The 10,576-nt window shown below is 32.8% G+C and overlaps 1 long non-coding RNA gene across 1 annotated transcript; it reads left to right on the forward strand.

Moving 5' to 3' along the window:
* The first annotated feature begins 3,320 nt into the window (after positions 1-3,320).
* LOC108548561 (uncharacterized) lies at positions 3,321-9,694 on the forward strand. The gene is made up of 3 exons (XR_001890270.1): positions 3,321-3,391; positions 3,742-3,853; positions 8,591-9,694. It is a non-coding gene; the product is annotated as an uncharacterized LOC108548561 (long non-coding RNA).
* Positions 9,695-10,576: the final 882 nt, after the last annotated feature.

Raw genomic sequence — 10,576 nt, forward strand, 5'->3', positions numbered from 1 at the left:
TATCAAACTTTTATCTTACAATTAGCGTATTAAATTTAATTCTTTAATAACTAACCTTTCATAAGCGTCATTATTCATTATTATTCATTCTATGAATAAACAATATCACGCATAGTACGAATATGTGTTTTTCTTCTTGTGTAAAAACAAATTTCTCATTTATCGACATGTGATCTTTTCATTAAGGATTCTTTACTATCCAGATGAAGAAAGCATTGCACGCTGCGATATCAATATAATTTAAAAACAATGATAGTTCTGAACATAGTGCACCCATTAGCCTTATACGCCTGACTCTGTTTTTACACGATAGACACGTTCCTGAAGAATACGTGTAAAAAAAATTCGTGTAAAAAAATATATGGCGTCTATGGAAAAATAGAAGATTGGTTCCAGTCCCAAGAAATCAGGAAAAATAATACAATAAACCATGAGTTTTCATGTTAGGATCTTAAACATTTTATTTCGTAAAGATTGCACATGTATCGTATAAAGTAAATTATCACTTGAAAAGGAAAAAAACATGTCACTAATTCATGAACACAAAAATTAGGCAAGATAATATGAGTTACGCATGATAAGATTTTATTCGTTGTCACTTTTTGACAATAAACGCATACGTTTGCGTAAAACTGCGATATTACTGCTATCGCTAGAAATGGCTTGGTTATCGTCTTCGTGCTCCATTGGTGAAATTCTTTCTGTAATCTTTTGAACAAAATTAGGACTAGCCTGCCGTGGTGCCGATGTTTCAGTGGATTTAAGAACGAATTCGGTAATTAATCGTTGCGTTTGTGTTTTGGCTAGGACAAAAATTTTGATCGATCGTGTTAAATCAAAATAAGTCGTGTAAAAAGAGAATTAAATTTTTTTCCTAATTCGTGTTAAATCAAAATCGTGTAAAAGAAGTTCGTGTAATAACAGAATTGGGTGTACTTATATCTATAACCACTACTCCAACTTTAATCGAATTTAATATTGATTCGGAATTGGTTTCGCTGCATCTAGCTCTGCCGTTACACCAATGGAATTATATGATTCACGAAAAAAGGTTAACACGTTGACTGCATGGTGACCTCCAGTGTTTGGCGATACTAATTTTCTAAATTTATATTTGTTTTATTCTAACCAATTTTTGAATATTTGAACAACTTAAATAAATAGAGAACTTTGAATAGAAAATATTAATAATTTGCACCATTTTTCTTTTTCTTTACCATATTATTTGATATTGCATCATTATATCCTAAGAACAATGGAAATTTTATCGTGGACCCCTGAGCGAACTATGTAAAAATTGTTAGAAGTATGGCAGTCAAAGTATTAAAAATTTCCCAAATACTTGAAACATCAAGTGGAATTTAGGAGTCATTTTGTACATTTTTTATCATTTTACTTGATTGTTCTTAATTTTAAGTTAACGACACCGATTTTATCGTTATACGACAGTCGCTTAAGACCTTTAGTGTTACAGTCATGTGTCGATTAGAAAAACACATTATTACAAAGCCACGACAATAGATTTCCTTTACAGCCTATCTCTGGCACCTTGGATGAAAGTATAGCGTGACTGGTTTTACGAAAACTCTATAGAAATCTGTATCGTAGAATTTTTGGCTAAATTAATCCTATGCAGACAGAGATCTGTGCGTCTAACAAACAATAATTCTTTTTTCGTAACAAAACAGGTTTTCTTTAATTAAAATATTACACTAAGTTTCCCACACGTGTCAACTCAAATCTGCCTATTTCTGACTTCTTCTCAATTCTTCTCAAATCTCAACTATATTCTGACTGCCTCGCGCCCTTGCATCCTTACCTAAAGCCAAATCTATCTCTTTTTATATACATGCTTTCCTTTTCAATCATTCGACATAGTCACAGACATCTCGATAAAGGATTTCGCGCTATCATTTGTTCTTTCGCGTCAGACCCGATGCCGCCGTTCGCTATTCCTCGCATTTTGAGAAGCCACCCAAACGTTTCCATGCACTCCCTTAGAGGTAAGACCGCACACCCATTCACCTCGCTACTACTCTTTATACATCGTCAATGCCCTTCATCGCTCGTCATCCTACGATATAAATAGTGTCAATTTACAGTTCATATATGGCGTTAGATTTGTGTTAAATACAGATGGTTAAATTGGTTCGTTGAACGAGCAGCAATGAATTCATGCTGCTGATCAGGAATAACGTGCAGAAACTGTAAATTCAATTTGTTCCTTTACGATGCTTTCCAAAATCTTACCTAACGCTTTACTAATGTTGAGAGGCTTATAGTTATCGATATCAGATACACACCCTGCCTGAAAGTTGAAAGACACTAAGTTTATCGTCCAACATTTCAGAAATGTATCGAAATGTCCACGATTTATGAAAAATAGTCAAGGTTTAATAAGATTTAATAAAAATACTGGTACCGTCAATACCAGGACTTTTACTAGTTTTTAAATTATCGATTTAATCGAACGTATCGCCAATGAACTAACAGACATGTTCGTAACATAGACGTATAGCCATCGTCAGAAATGGGATGTGCTCTTGGAAAAGAGATTCGCTATTACCGGGTATCAATCGCTACTTTACCACTAAAATTTAACACAGTATCCCGTGAAATATTAAAATTACCCTTGGGGATAACAAAATTTCAAATATTGTTGGACATTCCAAAATTGTTTAAATTTACTATTGGACTTTTTCATGATTTATTTCTGAGGTCCTTATTTACCATTTCCTTTTTAATAAGTTGTTTGTACTCTAGGTAATGCAGTGGTTCGTGATACGTTTCGATGATAAAATTTCTACCTTGTGCATATGAAATGTTTGAAGAATTAAGTACAAGAAACACATTCATGATCAAGAGTAACCATGGAAATTAATGCAACGATTTCAGAAATTACTTTCGTTGCAAAAATATATAAATACAGGATGTCCCATTTAAAGTTTCAAACACAATTATTTCCTAACCTATAGTTCGTTTCAAAAAATATTTCAAATGAAACTTATTCCGTTTCAAAGCTTTTTTAAATGGAACTGTATATTTTTTTTTTATTTTTATCTGAGCGGATAGTGTATTTCAGAATGAATTCATTGATCTATAATACTTTGGTCTTTGAAGGTTATTCGTTCGTTCAACCCAACGGAAAAGGATGAGAAAGCAACATCTAGAGAATTATGTAATTTATGGCGAGACATTACGGTTATCCTGCGAGTTCCTGTTTTCACAATCAGATATCGCCAGGGTAGTTCTAGTAATTTCATTTTCACAATCTGGCATTAATGTGCGATTGCTGCCATGGCACGAGACGAGTCTACCGTATTTGTTCGCAGTGGTGTGTTTAAAGGAATTCTTGAATCTTTATACACAAGAGGAAACTTACGTGATACAAGTAAGTATATTAATCGTCGGACAACGAATGTCGCGATATTCATAAATACATCAAATATGATCCAATACAATTTCAAGAATTGAAGCAAAACTACGATTTCTTATTGTAATATTGTAATATAAGTAATTCGTTGTTTGAAATACATGTAAATAAAATAAAAACGCATGATCATGCCTAAAACCTACTTCTCTTCGATTCGTTCTCTTGACACATCTAATCACAAAAAGAAACTAAATATTACAAATTGTCGGATTTTGCAAGACATTTACAAACTACACTTTACATTTGCAATTTTAAAGGCATGTTTACTAGCTTACGTAAAAATAACATCACATTTGCATACCTTGCAGATCACGAAAAAGAAAACTGTGGAAACTATCGGTAGAAATTCAAAATCTGATGTCCGAAAGTTGTGAAGATAACAACGTCGTTACCTTGGGGAATCTACAGCAATATCTGATGGTAGGAATATTGTCTAGAACATGTATTTTCAGAAAACAAAATAAAAAGACAAGAATAAGGTAAAAAGTTATCGACAGCGGTCGTTTCGGTTAAAACCATAAAACTGAATAGCACCAATCGGGATAATCCCCCACGGTCCACTTACAATTCGGCACTCTCGTTCTACTGAAAAGGGTTGGGGAGGGGATAATAATAAATATGGTTATCCTAAATACATACATATTCTTGTTTACCAATTCTAATATTCTACTTACTATATAAATTACTTAATATACCTACTTACTAATAACGTATACTAACGATACGTTAAAATTTATTTATTTCATTAGAGCATATTACAACGATATATTTCTTTCCTTCGATTGTAACCTTGTTTTCCCTATTTGATAGAATTTGTCCAGCTTTTAAAAATAAAAGTTCAAATATTTATTTGTAATTTTGCATGCAATTAAATATAAACAAAAAATTTAGATGCCTTTCAACAATATAATTTCGAAAGGAAGAGAAAAAAAGAACACGTAGGTGTGTTATATTAGTTATAGAACTGTTGATGTTAGTCCTATGAAAATTCTGGGCTAATTGTCGTGAGATGAAACATAGCCCTTTTACCAGAAGATGTCGCATCACTTTTTACACTCCGAAGCCAGATTCTCTGGAAAGAAAGTGCTATTCGTTAGGCAATATTCTCCCTAGACTCCCGATATTAGTTTTTTCAAGAATAAACATTTTTTAAGACCTCACGTAGATCAAATCGTTGCCATAAATCGTACACGCTGGTAAAAAAGCTAATTACCAATAAGACGATCTCACAGCTCTTACAATTAGTCTATTAAAAGTGCAACGACGTTAACATATTTATGATATATAAATTGTAATATTACATGTTGAGGTTATATCGAGGGTGATTCGATCGGTAATGGATTGAAAAACACTACCGATGTCTAAATGCCCTTAAACATTACAGCAGGGGTCTTGTGCCCTTACACGATAATCAGATAAATAGGGAGAGCGATTAAATTTGGCGCATATACATGTGTGCGATTTCAAAGTTTCAAGTGTTAAGGTTTCCTGAATATTCCTATTTCCTGAGTAGGCGGTACTTTGAGTCCACTAGCGAGCAAATTGCTCTGTATATGTATACATATTTGTATATGCGTAGAGATAGAGTTCATTAACAACTTTTGCAAATATCTCGAAAACTAAAGCCGCGTGGCAAATTATTGTTCAGAATGTCGGGTAGAATTGTTGAACTACTAAATTTCGAAAACTAAAGCCGCGTGGCAAATTATTGTTCAGAATGTCGGGTAGAATTGTTGAACTACTACTTCCTCATCGATCATAATAGGACCAACATGTTATAAAGAAAGTTATTTTGCACAAACCTTTTATATGAAAAAATTGGCGTTTGATCTTAGTTTCCGAGATATTCGAAAAAAAAGATTGTTACTAATACACTGAATTAGTAAAATATTTAAATTTCATGCGTGATAGTTTTTATATATGCAGCGAGCGAACGAATGAGTGAGCGTGGAAGGGATAAGTTGGCAACGAATAAGTGACTTTGTGTAACCATGGATTAGCTATAGTGTGTGAGCGGGATAGTACGTGTGGAGTGAGAGAGAGCAAAAAAGAAAACGCGGAAAGTATCGTGTCCATAGCAGTGTGCTTGCCTCACGTGGTAGAATGAAAGTTTTTATATTTGTTCGTTTTTTCGTATTACTGCCATTGGTTGACTAGGAATCTTGATATTCTTCTGGATATATTGGGGTTAGATAAATCAACACGCTTCATATAACAATACACTTCATGGCTTGTTATAAGGAAGAGACGTTTATTGGTAGCATACATTGGTGGGGGACACGACTCACTGTACACTGCATCACTTAACACGAAGTATTTTGATTATATTTAATAATATATTATTATAAAAGTATAAAATAACACAACGAGTATTAAATTCAATGGAACAAACAATAGAGATTATTTTTTTAAACATGCTAAGGATTAAGTAAATTGGGATTACATATATTTGGAAATCTTTCGATAGGTAAAACATAGTAAGTACATATTATTTATTTGTAGCTTCGATATATTGAATTATCTGCTTCTTTAATCCAAGGAATTTGTTGCCCTCTAGTAGTTTGGTTAGAATATTGCTTTGTTTGTGTTTCAGTACTCAATCTGAAACCAGCTTTTCTTCCATTCATTATGAATATAATAGAATTTAAATTCAACATGATTACTGTGTCTTGCAATTTGGACAGACTTAACCATCTTGATTGTATTGAAGTAGTCAACTTTCACAATGACTTTGATCTCTGTGTTTAGTAGTTCTTCAAAGAATGTCTTTATACATTTTAACTCAGAAACACACTGGGCTGTTGCGATATATTCAGCCTCAGTAGTTGATTTTGCTACAAGACTTTATTTTTTCAAACTCCATGCAATGGGTCCATTAGCATATTTTATGATGTATTCAGTTGTGCTCTCTATAGTTTTTATATACCCAGTATGATTCGCATCAGTGAAGGCTCCCAAAACAATTTCATTTTGTTCTTGTCTTGAATAGCAGATTCTGTTATCCTATGTATCATTTAAGAAGCATAGAATTCTCTTCACATTTCTTATGTCCATTTCAGAGAGATCATTTATTTGCCTACTCTCGTAATCTACCACATATACAATGTCTAGTCTAGTGTTATAGCTTAAATACAATAAGCTACCTACAGTTTCTCTGTATGCAATCCTTTATTTCTTCTTTAGTGATATATCTTTCTTCTGATCTGTAATTAGAGTTTCCACAGTCTTGGTGTTTGTCATGTTAAATCTTTGAAGTATCTTTTTAGTATAGTTTTCTTGCTTGATAGCAACTCTATTTTCTGTTTTCATTATTTCAATTGCAAGATAACTTTGAGTATTATTCATTATTTTAGCTTCAAAGTTCTTCTATAATTATAGCAACAAGGAATTCTCTTTCGACAGATCATTTTCAATCACTAATCCATCATCAAAGTGAATGCATAGATACATTTCTTCTGTGCTTCTACTTTTAAAGACACATTGATCAGTATTTAGTTCAGTCATATCCTTTTGTTTAAGGAAATCAGTTCTTTTTTCATTGAAGTGGTGCTTGTTTATGCCATACCAAATGTTTTTAAGGAAACATATTGTTTTTTTCTTGTTGTATCCTTCTGGCACTTTCATGCTCTAATCTCTGTGCTCTAAATCTCCATGCAGAAATGCTGTTTTGATGTCAAATGTGACAATGTGAAAGTTTTTTTATGTAGCAATAGCCAACATGGCATATGGTGAGGTACTTTGTATAATTGAACTGTATATGTCTGCAAAATCTATTTCACCTCTTTGCTCACATGCTGGAATAACAAGTCTTGCTTCAAATTTACCATCATCTTTGACTCAAAAAACCCAACGACTAAACAGAATTTCCTTATCTTTGGCTTTATCTTCATTGACATATTCCCAAGTTTTATATTTGTTCAGGAAACATTTTTCATCACTTATAACTGCTAATCACTTTTTTTTGTCAAGGCCTTTTAGATACACTTCATAAGTCAACAATACTTCTTCTGGGAACATCACATAGTCTTGGAATCTTAAGGGAAGTCTTCTTTGTCTTTGGGGTCTTTCATTGTTTTGAGGTTCTTTATTTTCTTCATAGATGTCTTTGTTTTCTTTATTTTCTTCTTCTTTTATATTTTGATTTTGTTCGCTATTTTTATCTTCTGTGTTATCTTCTTGTTCATTTTCTTCATCTTCTGTATTTTCACCTTTTTCATTATTTTCATTATCTTCAAACTGATTTTCTACTCTGCATTTGCTTCTTGTTCATCTTCAAACAATTTGTCAGAGAAAGTAACTCTCTGAACACATAGACCTTTCTTTGAATTGGATCCCAAATATGGTATCCATGGTCAGAATATCCAATAAAATTACCTTTTGTTCTCTCTTCCAGTTTCTTCAGTTTTCCCAGGTTTTTGGTATGTACTACTGTACTAAAAACATGGAGTCTTTTGAGATCTGGCTTTCTACTATTCCATTTTGCAGAAGGTATTACATTCAAGAAAGACATTAGACTTCTGTTCAAAATGTATGTCGCAGTCTCTATAGCAAAACCCCACCTTTTATTATTTAGGTTTGCTGCATGTATCATAAATCTTACCTTGTTCATAAGTCTAAGATTTACACGTTCAGCTGCTCCTTGATGGTGTATTGAATTCTTATTACAGCGAATTATCTCTGTTTTTAAATTGAAGTGTGCTTCACCTTCAGCAATGAATTCTTTGAGATATTTACATGCTTCATTTTTGGTATACAAAAGATACATTCTCAAACAATGGGTGTAGTTATCCATACAAGTTATGAAGTATTCTTCATTATTTTCACTTGAAGGTCTTATTTTCAACGCAGATATCTGTGTGTACGATCTTTATGGATTTTTTAGCTTTGTATCTCACAGTATCAAAAGAATGTCTTGTTTTCTTTGAGATAACACAGGACTCACAGAACTTACCTTCTTTGATTTTGGATAGTAATTGAAGTATTCTTTCACACAGATTGGGTAACTTCTTCATATTTTTGAAATTTAGATGATCCAATTTGCAGTGCCACTTCATAATTCTTGTGTTAGAAATGTCTCGTTATTGTTGCTTAGATCAACTTCATACAAGTCTGTTGTTATGTTCTTTTTTTCTATAATGATACTGTTTTTTGTTCTAGTCAATTTCATCAACTGGGCATATTTGACGTAAAATCACTGGAAAAAACCAAAGAAGGGAAAAATGAGTATAAAAAATACAATACATAATGAGTGGAGTGATTACAATATTGATAAATTCAAACGAAAAAAGTATTGATAGATTGTGGGGACAAATAACAAGGAATATGGCTGTGGAAATAGATTGAGGACAGGTTTTATTGTTAAATGAACTTACAAGCTTGAAGTTGAAAAAGAAAGATACCATAGATGAGTATATGATTAAAACTGATTGAAAAAACCAGTATATTTAGCTAAGACAAGCAGTTCAATAGTACGAGTTAAAAACATAAATATTAAATGACCTGAAGACAGAATTTAATGTAAGAATAATCAAGAGCAAGGAAAATAGCACTATAAATGAAATCCAGTATATGTTGAGACAGGGGGAACTAAGACAAGAAGAAAGGAAGGGTGAGAAACAAACAAGAGACAATGAAAGTGTGAGAAAAGCATGGCAAAGGACAAAGATACACAGAAAGTGTTACGAGGTTTGCAAAGATGGGATATATAGCAAGTGAGCGTTAGGTAAAATAAGGTGCTATAAATGTGAGGGATTTGAACATATGGTAGTAGATTGTAAACATCATACAAGTAATAGGCTAATGACTAAAAGAGGTTGAAGAAGAAATCAATATATGAGAGGACATGGACATGATTCTGGATATTTATGAGACAGGGGACATAAAAGAGGCAAAAGAAAGACAATGATGAGGGTCAGAGAAGAAGTAGTAATGCTAGGTCATGATCAGCTGATAATGGAAGATATATAGAATGAAAAGCGAAAACGAGTAACTAATACAAATAAGAAACGTATGATACGGCTGTTGGATTCTGGGTCAACTAGCCACATGACATACAAAACAGAAACATTTGATGATGAAATAAAGGCCGAGGAAAGGGAGATTGACTTGTCAGATAAAAAGAGAATAAAATTAATTAGGTCATGATCAGCTGATAATGGAAGATATATAGAATGAAAAGCGAGAACGAGTAATTAATACAAATAAGAAACGTATGATACGGCTGTTGTATTCTGGGTCAACTAGCCACATGACATACAAGACAGGAACATTTGATGATGAAATAAAGGTTGAGGAAAGGGAGATTGACTTGTCAGATAAAAAGAGAATAAAATTAATTTCCAATGGAATTATATTCTCTTACAACAAGATATAGAGAATATAGTGATATGAAGATGTGTTATGTGTTCCTGAAACGAATACAAATTTGATATTGTTGGCCAAAGTCACTGACCAGGGTTCATGTGTTAAGTTTCATAAAGATGGAACTGGAGTATACAAAGAAAAAGAAGATGTTCAAATGATAGTAGTGAGGAAAGGAGATGCGTATTTTGTGGATTCAAAAAACAAAAAGAGAGGCAGCATATGTGTCGATATGTGTTAACTCCTATGGGTACTACAATTAGCATCGACTATGTCATACAAATGTGAGAATCATTGAAGAGATGTGGAATAAAACGATTGGTAATAGATATGATAAATAAAGATAAAGTGAATGTAGAGTATGAATGTTGAATTAAGACAAAAATGTGTAGAAAAGTGCATAAAAGATTGGAAAATAGAAAAAACAGAAGGAAAATAATGGAACTGTGGCACATGAACTTGAATGGACCAATGAAATTAATGTCAAAAGGAGGTAAGAGGTACATCTTAACTGTCACTGATGATTATTTTGAGAGTGATTATTGTCTAGCTCTTAAAAGGAAAGGATGAGACAACCGAGGAAATAATAGGGTTGATAACATTGAAAGAAAATCAATCGGACAAGAAGTTGAAGAGTATATACTCAGATAATGGAAGTGAGTGAGAACCTCAAATCAGAGAATCTGCAGGATTGGTTAAATAAAAAGGGAATAAAATAAGAGTTGAATCCAGCAAGGACTTTCTAATGTAATGGGATTGCTGAAAGGACGAATAGATCTATCA

Source organism: Eufriesea mexicana, unplaced genomic scaffold (genome assembly GCF_001483705.2).
Source record: "Eufriesea mexicana isolate 0111107269 unplaced genomic scaffold, ASM148370v2 scaffold1669, whole genome shotgun sequence".
In the NCBI taxonomy this organism is placed as follows: Eukaryota; Metazoa; Arthropoda; class Insecta; order Hymenoptera; family Apidae; genus Eufriesea; species Eufriesea mexicana.